At 38.6% G+C, this 12,633-nt stretch overlaps 1 protein-coding gene across 1 annotated transcript in view; it reads right to left on the bottom strand.

Moving 5' to 3' along the window:
* The window catches only part of CUNH6orf118 (chromosome unknown C6orf118 homolog), a 61,375-nt gene extending 49,889 nt beyond the window's left edge, over window positions 1–11,486 (bottom strand). Inside the window, exons 1-2 of the mRNA XM_027841238.1 lie at window positions 11,443–11,486; window positions 5,853–5,991 (exon numbers count right to left, since the gene is read on the bottom strand). The gene's annotated coding sequence lies outside the window, so the exon portion shown is untranslated. The remainder of the gene's footprint in view (window positions 1–5,852; window positions 5,992–11,442) is intronic.
* Window positions 11,487–12,633: the final 1,147 nt, after the last annotated feature.

The following is a 12,633-nucleotide window of genomic DNA, read 5'->3' as shown; positions in this document are numbered from 1 at the left end:
TCTCTCCATCTTCTCCACAAAGACAATATAAGAAGGTCAAGTTATAACCAACCCACCTATAGAAATGAGTTAACAAATAACTTTATACTTAGAGTTCATCATTTACTACTTGAAAACAATGACATTTCTTATTTGTTACAACTGGACTAACAGAAAGGATTTTCTTTCTTTAATTCCTAGTTTAAAAATGTTTATATATAAATCTATTTGAAAATGTGATTGTTTAAGACAGTGATTCCCAACCCAAATTGTTATATGGAAGAGCAAATAAAATACCATTTTCTGCCTCCTACCTCTCCGCTTTCCAGGGTCTCAGCACCTGTTGCACTAAGCAATTCAGGAGACAGGGGGCATGGAGCTAGAGAAGAGGGGAAGCTGGGGAAGGGAGGAACAAGAAACAAAGAAAAAGGAGTGGCCACTTTTACAAGTTTATGGGTTCTTAAGAAGCAAGGACTTTTGGAACATGAGTTTTGTTCTACCCTAAATGTTTGCCAAGGAGAAACGGATTGGAACACTAGGCTAGAGCAAAGCAAAATTGACTTTGGATACACTCTCATTGAAGATAGCAACATGACGGATGTTTTGAGATATTTTTGAGATGCAATCAATGCATATTTTAAAATCTAAAAACATTTGCAATATCAAAAGCACTGCATTGGTTTACTTCCCCCCCCCCCCCCCCCCCAGTTTTTGATGTTTTCAACATGAATCTATGATGTCCAAAAATAATTACTGGCCTTGGGGTCCTTCCTTTCTGCCATCTGCCAGGAGAATGTCAGCTACTTCATGCCTGGGATTGTATAATTTCTTTCTTCATCTTTATATCTCTCCCCCCTCTACTCTCCCCTCAGCATGGTACCTTGTACACAGAAGTTGCTTAATAAATATGTGTTGAATTGGTCTTTTGAATTTTATCTCTGACACCTCATAGAACTTATAGTTGATTTCTCTTCTAAAAACTGCCCTAAATGAATCATGTTTTCATCCATTCCCTTCCAGTCTTTTTCCCTTAATGGGAGCTACTGTAGACAAGTGAATCAATAACAATATACTTAAAAAAAAAAGTAACATCTTACTTTGGGTTTTGAATTTGGATTCAAAAAAGAGGGAAAGAACAAAGCATTTATTAAGTACCTACCATGTGTCAGGCACTGTGCTAAACCCTTTCCAGATATTATCTCATTTGATTCTCTCAACAAACCCAGGAGGTGGGTGCTATTATTATGCCCACTTCTTTAATTAGACCTGTGGTTAATTGAGGAAACTGAGGCAGAAGGAAGTTAGGTGACTTTTCCAGGGTCACCGATCTAGTAAATGTCTGAGGCTTGATTTGAACTCAGATCTTCCTGACCCCAAGTCCAGAGCTCTGTTCACACTGTACCACCAAACTACCTCTTCACAAGTACATGATAGGAAGATGTGGTTAGTTTAGAATGGGGAGGCACAGGATACTAAAGGTAGTCTAGTGTAATTGTTCACAGGACAATTAGGTGGCGCTATAATGTGTAGAGTGTCAGGCCTAAAGTCAGGAAGATCGATCTTAATATTTATTTAATGCTTAGCACGATTTGCCTTACTTTCCTCATCTGTAAAATAAGCTGGAGAAGGAAATGGTAAACTACTCCAGTATCTTTGCCAAGAAAATGGTAAATGGAGTCACAAAGAGTTAGACATGCCTGAAACAACTGAACAACAAAAATGGTTCACATTTTTTGTTCCACCAACCCCTTTCAACTACAACCACCACCACCACAACAAAACAACAACAATAACAACAAAAACAAAATGTTTTGTGATCCCAAGAGTAATTTAATATGATATTCTTTAAAATTATTTACTACCTAAGGTAACATTGATGACTTTTTTAAGCACAGACTACTTGGATTATTATTGCAAACCTCAAGTGGTTTGAGAACCACTAATTGGGAACCACTGGTCCAGTGGAACCACTGGGATTGATGTCAGAAACCTATATTCTGCTATCAAGTGTGACCTTGGACAAGGCCCTTGAATTCTCTGACACTCAGTTTTTTTGCATTTGAAAAATCAGGAGGGTGGTTCCATCCAACTCTAAATTCTACTTTCTTTCCTATATTAAAGAATAGATTTGTGAAGAAAATTGGCATCTAACTTTTGGAAATAAATAAGCTCCATCTTCCAGTAAAAATATATACTTCTTGAGTGCAGAAAATTTACTGTTTGTTTTGTATCCCTAGCACCTCTCACAGTGCCTTGCAAAGTTTAGACTCTAAGACCATAGAATTATTGCTCTAGAGCAGGAAAGTACCTCAGAAGCATAATTTATTTGAATAATTTTGAATTATGCAAACCCCTATTGTTTTGAAGGCCAGAGGTGTTAAGTAATTTGCTGCAGTCACTTAGGTCTAATCCATCAAAATGGAATTTGAACTTGGGTCCTCTGATTCTAAAGGCTTTGGGTGAGATTCATTGTGGAAATTCTCATATTGTGTCCAAGGAACTCAAGACACTTCAGAGAACACCTTACTATCCTCGCAACCCTATATGTTCTTGGAGCAAAGTGCCTTGAATAAAGTAGGCATTTTATAAATGTTTGTGACAGTAAAAATGAGAGGTTTTTGAAGAGAGTTTATACCTACTCAGAATTGGAAAGGCAGAACGTGAACCGCTGAAAGCAAAAGTTTAAGTTGACTCTACCTCTCTCTCCCACCTCCAGGACTGCCCTTATGGGCTACAAAGTCCGTAATTGAGTCATTGAGTTACAATTTGTACTTCTGAAGTTTAAGAATAGCTTTAGGGAAGGAATTCTTTGCCTCTTTTCCACTTCCAAAAAGCCTCCTAGGATTTCTTTAACTTGATAATTCCTCACAATGAATGCACGAATGAATGAATCAAAAATCATTCATTTAAAGGTTTACTCCCAGCTAGACACTGTGAGCCAATTTTTTGCCCTCCAGATGTTTATATTCTAATAAGAAGAGATAACTACTTTGGCCAAGTGGTAGTCTTGGGGGTATAAAGTCCTGGAGGGTCAGTTCTTTTATGAGGCAGTTGCCTCACCTTTTCCAGAAGCATTAGGTTTGTTGATTTAATTACTGTGGCAATTAAAAAAAAAGGGGGTGCAGTGCTACCCCTTCAGGAGCTAGGCAGATGCAAAGATGATTCCTGGGCCCCTGTGTGTGATCTGTGGATGGGAGTGGTAGGAGATCCAGTTGGATTATATTAGGCTAAATAAGTGCACATTCAGCCCTCAATTTAAGACAACCCAGCCTCTGGGAAGAAGCTCCAAATTTAAATGGATTAACTTCCTCTGAAAAGTTGCAGGATAATGTAGTTCTCTGCACAGAAGAAGCTGGTCCAGCTCTAGAGAAACTGGGCAGACAATAAAATGCCCAGAATGGGATTATAGGGTGTAAGAAAGATTTCAGGGGATTAGGCTTCCACAGCAGGATAAGAAATTCCAAGATTTTGTGAATAGTCCCTCAACCAATCAGAAAGTACTCCAAACTTTTCTATAAACAACTAGTTTCTTAAGAAAGAGCCCTAGAGGCTTCTTGCAACCAGCTGGGTTCAAGGACTGGACTTCAACCAGGCAAAGGCTTTTCTCCACTGCGCTTGCTCAGTAAGTTTATTGAATATGAACTGACACACCCCAAGGGTGGGGATAGCTGCCATTTTTTAACATGGGACCCATGAAGTAGGAGGAGTTAACAGAACATGAATGAACATACAGTGGGCTGTCCAGAAAGGATGTAACTCAGATGGACTAAACCAATAGGAGTCCTGATGGGTGGATTAGGATTACTAACAGTTTAAAAATTGATTCTACCACTGAACCAGTGCCCACGTGCTACTAAAGTGTGTTGTGCCCACGAGAAGCGTAATAAAGACTTTCCTTCACTCACTCATTGTAGTAGATTTTTGTTTCAGATTTTTCTAACATAGGGTATGGGCCTTTATCTGAACAACACCTCCCAGGAAGGTAATTACCTTAACCCCCTCCTTACTGAGAGGACATTGGGAATTCCTCTGATCTGTCTCTAGGGACTTGGGGTTCCTCCTAGGTAAATGGTAACTGAGTGTCAGGGAGACATACTTTCAACAGAAGAGTCACACCTCTATTAGTATGTACAACTAGAGTATTCCAGAAATAGCTGGGCTTTATCTCCCTTGTACTTCCAAAACTAGGCTGTAAGGTGGGAGAGGGGGAATGAATTTCTCTTTTCCAACTACAACCCTGTCCCTGCTCTGCATCAGGTTGTTTTCTGGACCTCAAGTTTTCCTATCTGCCTTTTTCTCCTTTTCTGTGCAGAAGTTCAAAACTAGTAATCCTGAGAATGGACCCATCTAGTTTTGGGGATTACTTCATGAGTAATCCTGAGTTTGAGAGTTCCCAAGAGACTGAGGTACTGGCTTCCCACAGAGAGATTTCCTCAACAATGCACAATTTAGGGAGATGACTGTGCTGCTACTCTTGATGATGATGGGATATGGGCCCAAGCTGAGACCTTTGCCCCTTACCCCAAAAAGAATTTGGGTCCCATTTGTCTAAGGGATTCTTCTTGAATTCTCCTGTGATCAAGGAGGTCTCTGGCAGTCCCCAGAGGCTATAATCCAATCTACTGGCCTTTCATTGTGGCTAAACCCAATCTCCCAATTCTGTTCTGTTACCTCCCAATTGCCCCTGGCCACTTCCCACCCTTAATCCTATCTAGATTCCATTCTCCCTTGGTCACAGGTCCAGGTCCCTGGCATTCTGTTTACCCCAGTTTACTGGCCACTCCTATCCAGATCCTCCTTAGGCCCCTCCTCCAGTCACACCATACTACTCCTAGATCCCTCTGACAGTCTTTCTGTACACAAGATTCATCTTGTCTCCATTAAGGTGCTCAGATTCCTTAAGAACCTAGCCAATAGCTCACAAATGCTCAGATTCCTTAAGCGTCTGCCCAGCATGGCGGATCTTTAGTAAACCTTGTCTCTGGCTGAAAGAAGGCTTGGGTCGAATTCTTTCAGGCAGGACCCACATATTGTGATCTTGGGGTTCCAGCACCCCTAAACCTCTAGACCTCAACACTGCTTCTGCTGAAGGAAGAAAGTCATATCATGAGACAAGAAAAGATCTCAGTTGATTTGCTCATCCTCTGTGATATTGCTACAAGTTGTTTAGACAGTGAAGGTGCAGGTAAATTCGGAAAATGTTTATTTAGCTGAAGGGTAGCTGCAGAAGGGAATACACTAAGGATGTGCTTTTTGCTTCTGAATTCACTCATTCAGGAGCTCTGGTGAGTCCTTTAAATAAAGGCTCTTCTTAGGACCCATGTTATATGTTGAGTATTTTTGCAAGAGCTGGGGATGTAGGTACCCAGATTTGGGAAAAAACCTATACCTGAGCCACAGCTAAGTTTTATTCAGTTTTGCTCTGGGGCCAGAACAATGAGTCAATGAGAAAGGTAATGATTCCTTTGGGTCAGCTTTCCCCTCTCCCTCTATAGAATCCCCCTATAGAATTAGAATCCATGTGAACCCAATGTCCATAGGTTTGGGGTTGAGGAAAGTGAGCAATATGTACATATATTGTATTCTATTTTCTATGTAGATATACTTGTGAGTTTCCCCAGTGGAAAATAAGCTCTTGAGGGCAGGAACTGTTTTATTTTTTACTTTGATTTCCCTAGTACTATACAAATAGTAAACACTTAATGCTTGTTTAATGAATGAATGAATGAATTTTCCTTTGGTTCCTTGAAATATGAATCATAATGCCGTTAGCTCTCTCTTGTGTAATAACCTGGTAGTCCTTTAATTATGCCCTCCTTCCTACTGAAATATCCATCTTTCTTAATGAGCCTCATAGGGTAGCCATACTCTACCTCCAATGACATCTGCTTTCACTGCTCTTTCTTCTGGTGAATCAACATTTTCTGCCACGAAAAGGACTTTCTTTACAAGATCCAGCAGCACAACCGATTTCTTTCAGAGACAAGATCAGTCATCTGCTCAGCAGCAGCCCTAAGTAAAAGCATGAAGGAAGCAAAGTTTGTCACTTCTCCCACTCCTCTGGCATACTTTCCCCAGTCCCTCTTTTTCTTCGCTGTCTCCGATCCTGAGACCTGGTATTTCACCCTGCCATCCTCTCAGGAGAAAAATGATCTGAAAATGATAATAATAGATGACATGTGTATAACACTCCTTTATTGGAATCTTACATGCTTGATTTTATTTAATCCAAATGCAGTTTTTTAAACTGTCAAGTATAATTATTTCATATATTAGATGGTCTTGTGTCCATAACTATATTATAACCTCTCCTCCTATACTCTGTTCCTTGAGCACATCTCTCTCCTGATTCTGTGTACTTTCACTGACTGACCCCTGCCTGCAATGCTCTCTTTCCTCATCTCTTGACTCCTGGCTTCCCAGGCTTCCCTTCAAGTACCAGTTAAAATACCTTCTACAGAAAATCTTTCCCTATTCCTCTTAATGCTAATGCTTTTCCTTTTAGGATTATCTCTTAACTAATTTGTATATATTTAGTCATATAATAGGCACTTAATAAATGTTTGTGGGGCTTGGTTTTTTAACTTAGTGATTAGGTAGTTTTTCAGAGTCTAGTGTCCTATGTTACAGTAGGTGGCACTGTGAGGCAAGATGTGTGATGGCTCTCCCTCACCAGCCAGGTCTGGATATACTTATCTAGCCCACCATTTGGCAGTTCATGTATCCTTGATTCCATCCCTATGGAAAGCAGGGAGGAAAGAGTAAGGAGTGAATGAGGATATGTGACCTAATAGCACCTGCCTTCCCAGCAAAAAAGGACCTCTGACTCATTTGTAGACTAGGATTGAAAAGAAAAAGAAAAAGATCCTGTTTAGTTCTGCCTTTAGAAAAATATTATTAATAATCAAAACCATATAAGATTCTCTCTTACTTTCAGATCAGAGTCTCCAAGTCAAGATGAAATACATGCACCACAAAGAAGTTGTAATTGCTCATTGTTTTCATGGGAAACAACATTAGAATATAAAAAGTTAAATGAAATTTTAAAATCACAGACAAAGTGCATGTCAGCAACAGTCACAGGGGGAGTTAAACTTTTCACAGCCCTTCCATAGCCCCTACAGCGATGGTCACAGATGACAATCTCAATCTATTCCAGTCAGCCTCACCAAAGTTCTTTTAAGAGGAAGAGCAGGGAGTAAGGGAAGTTCTAATTGTGTCAGCCACTTATTTTTAATTTCCATTCAAATGGACCAGCAACGTGGGACGCTCCACTAGCTCTTACTAGAAACTCTTCCCTTTTCTCTCTTGCTCAGTTGCAGACTCTACTCCCAAATTCTCCATGAGGCAGAAAAGTCTTCCTCAGCCCAGCTACAATAATTTCTATCACTCCCAGGATGGGAAGAGGACAATGTCTGTCTGTCTGTTTCCCTTTCTATACACACATGCACATATTTACATATTCATGCATGAATGTGTACATATGTGTATATATATATATATATATATTTATGTATTTCTCTTTCTCTGATTTGTCCCTCTCTGGTTTGAGTATAATCAGGACCCTAATCTTTCTCACAAAGGAGCTTGGTAGGGTTCATTGTTCTAGATCACTGAGAGTAATTTTTGAAACATTCACATTTTTAAATTAAATATTTGATATAATTTATTTGTGGCTTTCTTGATTTCTCTCAGGATTATCTAAAATTTCTATTTCTTATTTCCTCAATATGCTATTTTATATTTCTATAGATAAGAATTCATATTCTTTAAGTTATAAGTTTGGCTAACATATAATTCTATATAGTAGTTTCTAGTAATTACTCACCTTCTCTGAGGTTCATGCAATCCATATTTATTACTCAATCAAGATTCTAGTAGTAATTATCTGTAGACATTCTATATTAGAAATTTTCTATAGACATGTGGAGCAGTTAGTAAGGTGGTAGAGTGGATAGAGTGTTGGGCCTGGAATCAGGAAGATTCATCTTCCTGAGTTCAAATCTGGTCTCACTTATTAGCTGCGGGTCCCTAGAGTCACCTAACACTGTTTGCTTTGGTTTCTTCATCTGTGAAATGAGCTGGAGAAGGACATGCAATCCACTTCAGTCTCTCTGCCAAGAAAACCCCAAATGGGGTCATGAAGAGTTGCACACAACTGGAGCTATTGAACAGCAACATAGACATTCAGGATTTTCTCCTCTCAGTGAGTTCATCTGGCTCAAAGTCCTCTCCTCCACAACTCCTGCCCTTATGCTAGGGAATTTCAACATACATATTGACATTTGTTTCAAATCTCTAACCTCTCAATTCTTCAATTTCCACATTTTCATGACCTACTCCTCCACCCTACCTCAGCTATACGCAGAGATGGCTATACCTTTTGATCTTGCCATCATCAACAAGTTTTTCCCAGCCATATTCACGAGCTCTGAAAGTCTTTTCTGTGATCATTTGTTGTCATTCCACCTCTACCTCTGCCTTGCAACTCCAAATCCCTTTTTTTTTTTTGCCTTCACCATGACCTTTAGTCCCTTTACATCTACTTTCTTTACCAGGCCATCCCCATTGCACTGGCTATACTCTCTTTCCCTCCCCATCTTAATCCCTTGGTGAACAAGTTCAACTCTACAGTGTCTTTTTTCTCCCAAGTCTCCTTTCCTTTATCTTATCGAAGACCTTGTGATATGAGATACCAGCCTTGGCTGACATTCACTGCCTTTGCTCTTACTCATATCTTACTGAACAAAGCTGGAGAAAAATCCTAAAATCGTGCTGACTTGGGTCTGCTACAAGTTTGTTACATAATCTCAACGGGGCCTTCACTATCGCAAGGCAATCCTTTGTACCTCCCAACATGTCCCGCTCACCACAGGAACTTTTTTTTTTTGGCTAGGCAATGAGGTTAAGTGACTTGCCCAGGGTCACACAGCTAATAAGTGTCAAGACCAACCCCACTGCATAAACAAGTGACACCATACCTCCCTGTCTTTTCCAACAGGTTACTCCACCCATCATGCCTCCTCTTGTACTAATCATCACTCATTTCCTGTTTACTGGTTATTTCCTATTGCCTACAAAGTGTGCTCTTCCTACAATTAAAAAAAAAGCGCTCAACTAGATCATTTCATTCTCACTATCATCTTTCCTCTTATTCTCTTCAATTTTTTTCAATTTAACTTCTGACATCATCATTCAAATGAAACTGCTTTCTCTAAAGTCACTAGCAACCCTTCTTGACTTCTCCACAGCCTTTGACAACTGTTGATCATTCCCTCCTCCTTGCTCTCTATTCTTTCTAGGTTTTCATGACAGTTTTCTCCTGGTTTTCTTCCTATCTATCTGACCACTCCTTCTCTGTCTCCTTTGCTGGATCTTAATCCATGCTTGCTAACCATGGGTCTTCCCCAATACTCTGTCCTGGGCCCTCCACTTTTCTCCCTCTTTACTACTTTATTCAGTAATCTCCTCGGCTCCATGGCTTCAAGTATCATCACTATATAGATGATTCAGATCTACTTGTGTACCCCTAGCCTCCCTCCTAGCCCCCAGTTTTTCATCTCCAATTTCCTATTGTACGTCTCAAACTAGGTATCCTGAAGAAATCTGAAATTCAACATGTCCCAAATTAAATGTATTATGTTTTTGCACAAACCCTTCCCTCATTCTAACTTCCCTATTACTGTTTAGGGTTCCAGTACCTTCAGTTACCAGGGCTGGCAACCTAGGTGTCATTCTCTACTTCTCAGTCTCTTACCCTCCCCTCCCCTTTACATCCAAACAGTTGACAAGTCCTAACAAAATACCTTAGTAACATCTCCTGTATATGCATTCTTTTCTCCTCCTACCAGTGCCATCTCATTACCTCACCCTTGGACTATTGCAATTGTCTGCTGGTTGGTCTGCCTGCCTCAAGTCACCACTCACTCTAATCTATCTTATAGTGAGCCATCAACCTGATCTTCCTAAAAAGTAAGACTGACCATGTCACTCCCTCCCCTCCATTCAATCAATTCCAGTGGCTCATTATCACCTCTAGAATCAAATATAAAGCCTTCTGGTTGTAAAAGCCCTTTATAATTGGACCCATTCCTACTTTTTATTCATCTTATACCTTACTTCCCATTACACAGTTTTCAATCTCCTGACACTGACTTCTTTGCTATTCCACACAATATTTCATTTCCCAACTCAGAGTGTTTTTACTAGCTGTCTTCCATGCCTGGAAACTCCACCTCCTAACTTTCCTGGCTTCCTTCAAATCTCAGTTAAAGTCCCAACTTCTGCAAGAAGCTTTAATCTTAATACCTTCCCTCTGATTACCCACAATTCATCCTGTTTCTATTTTGTTTGTACATAGTTGTTTGCATGCCAAATCACTCATTAGGCTGCAGGCTTCTTGAAAGCAGGGACTTTGCCTTTCTAAATGCCTAGCATTTAGCACAGTGCTGAAAATTTGTTTTTGTTGTTCAGTTCTTTCAGTCATGTCTGAGTCTTTGTGTCCCTTTTGGGGTTTTCTTAGCAGAGACACTGGAATGGTTTGATGTTTCCTTCTCCAGTTCACTTTACATATGAAGAACAGAGGTAAACAGGGTTTGACTTGCCCAGGCTCACACAGGTAGGTAAGTGTCTGAGGTTGGATTTGAACTAAGGGAGATAAGTCTTCCTGACTTCAGGTCCAGCACTTTATCCACTGCACCACCTAAGTGCCCGCACTGAAAATAGTAGGCCCTTAATAAAAGTTTGACTTCATTAGTCAGTTTACTACTAACTAATATGATTTTAATTTCTTATTATTTCTTTCTTATTAATCAAATTAGCTAGCAGTTTATTTTGTCAGCATTGTTAAATTCTTTGCTTTATCAATCATTTCAAGTTTTTGTTTTTCATCCAATGTCTTTCTGCTCATTCAAGTGGAACTTTTAAGATTTCTTCTTTTATGTTCTGTTGTTTTTTTTTTTAATATGTTCATTTTCTGGTTCAGTTCATTAATCCTCACTTTTCTATTTTGTTAATATATTTTGAGAAATATGTCCACTGAGAATTGCCTTAGTTTCATTCCCAAAATGTTAATGTTATTGTTATTATTCTATTTAATATATATTTATCATATTTATGATTTCTTCTTTGATATTCCATGTTTTGTTTGTTCTTCCATTCTTATTATTCTATTTAGTATACATATTTATCATATTTATGATTTCTTCTTTGACCAACTCATCATTCACGATATTTGACTTAGTATTCAATTGGGTCCATATCTTTAGATTATGTTCCCTGAATTGTCTGCTATATTTTATTGTACTCTAGCCCAAAAATTATCTTTAAGATTTCTTCCTATTTACATCTACAATTTCTTTTTGTCCTAATTCATGATATGTTTCTGTAAAGACAATTTTCAGTGCTGAAAAATATCTATATTCTTTAATATTCCCTTTCAGAAAACAGCAAAAGTCTACTTACCTGTGTTTTCCTTTGTATGTGTTGCATTTTTCCAGCTCTGAAAGATGAACATGAAGGACTGTCACAATTATTGTGATACTCTCAATGTCTTTTGTCATTTTTCCTTTAAGCAACTGGGCTCTCTGTCATTTGGTCCACATATACTTAATAATGCCATATTTCATTGATATTCATCCATATCATTCATTCCCTTAAGCATAGTATAATTTATCTCTTAAAATATTGTCAATTTTTCTTGCTGTTGTACCTGACATTATGACTGCAATTACTGTTCTTTTTTGGGACCATATGACACATTGTAAAACAATTTTCATACCCTTATTTTCATTTTTTATGTCTTTATTTTTTTTTAAATCTTTGGTTCCTTTTATGTTTCATTTTATTGGAAAGTTCTTTTGTCTTTTTAGCTTTTTCTTTTCCTGCCCAGATAAGAGTTCAGCATCCTGTTTGTGCCATCCCCTCCCCTTTTCTCAACTTCAGTAATTTTCACTTGTAACACCTTTTTCAGGGAAGTATTCACTTATTTCATCTCCCTCTTAATTCTTTTCTCTTCTACACTATTCTGAAATACATTATTTCATTCATAGGTCTTATACTTACATGTTCTTTTTTTTGTCCCTATACAAAGTAGCTTTCTGGAAGAAAGAAAAATTTCTATCTCTGTCTAATTTATTTTTGTTTGTCTGCAGATAGCACTCACTCCCCTCTTCCCTAATTTAAAAAATAATCTTTTAAAGAACCTTATTTCATGTAGTCTTATTCTTGGAACAATTAAATCATGAAGAAGGTAATGTAATAAGCTGGGTGACAGTCTACATATTCCTTCACCTAGGGGATAGGCTTCTCTGTGATTTTACTTTTACCATTTGCCTATCCTAAGGCTAGTTAATCTTAACACTAGTTTTTTAATCTTCCTAAAATTCACTCATTTTCCATACTAGGTGACTTTAGGGGACCAATAATCTCTTTTCCTAGGGGTGGAATACAGTTGTGGGAAGTGTGATCCTTGCTTTAAGTAGGGGATTTTCTAAGGTGCTCTCTCCCCCTGGTTAAAACCCATTGTAAGGTTGCTTTCTTTCTAGTCACCATGTGAATGTATATTAATATCTCCCCTATCATTTCCTCTCCCAGGAAAGGTCCCAGATCCTGTTCCTCATGTATGTACATACATATGTATATACATACATGAAT

This window comes from Vombatus ursinus, unplaced genomic scaffold (genome assembly GCF_900497805.2).
Source record: "Vombatus ursinus unplaced genomic scaffold, bare-nosed wombat genome assembly UNPS02014857.1, whole genome shotgun sequence".
Classification (NCBI taxonomy): Eukaryota; Metazoa; Chordata; class Mammalia; order Diprotodontia; family Vombatidae; genus Vombatus; species Vombatus ursinus.
The sequence above is the reverse complement of the archived record's forward strand: the minus strand, read 5'-3'. Positions and strand labels throughout refer to the sequence as shown.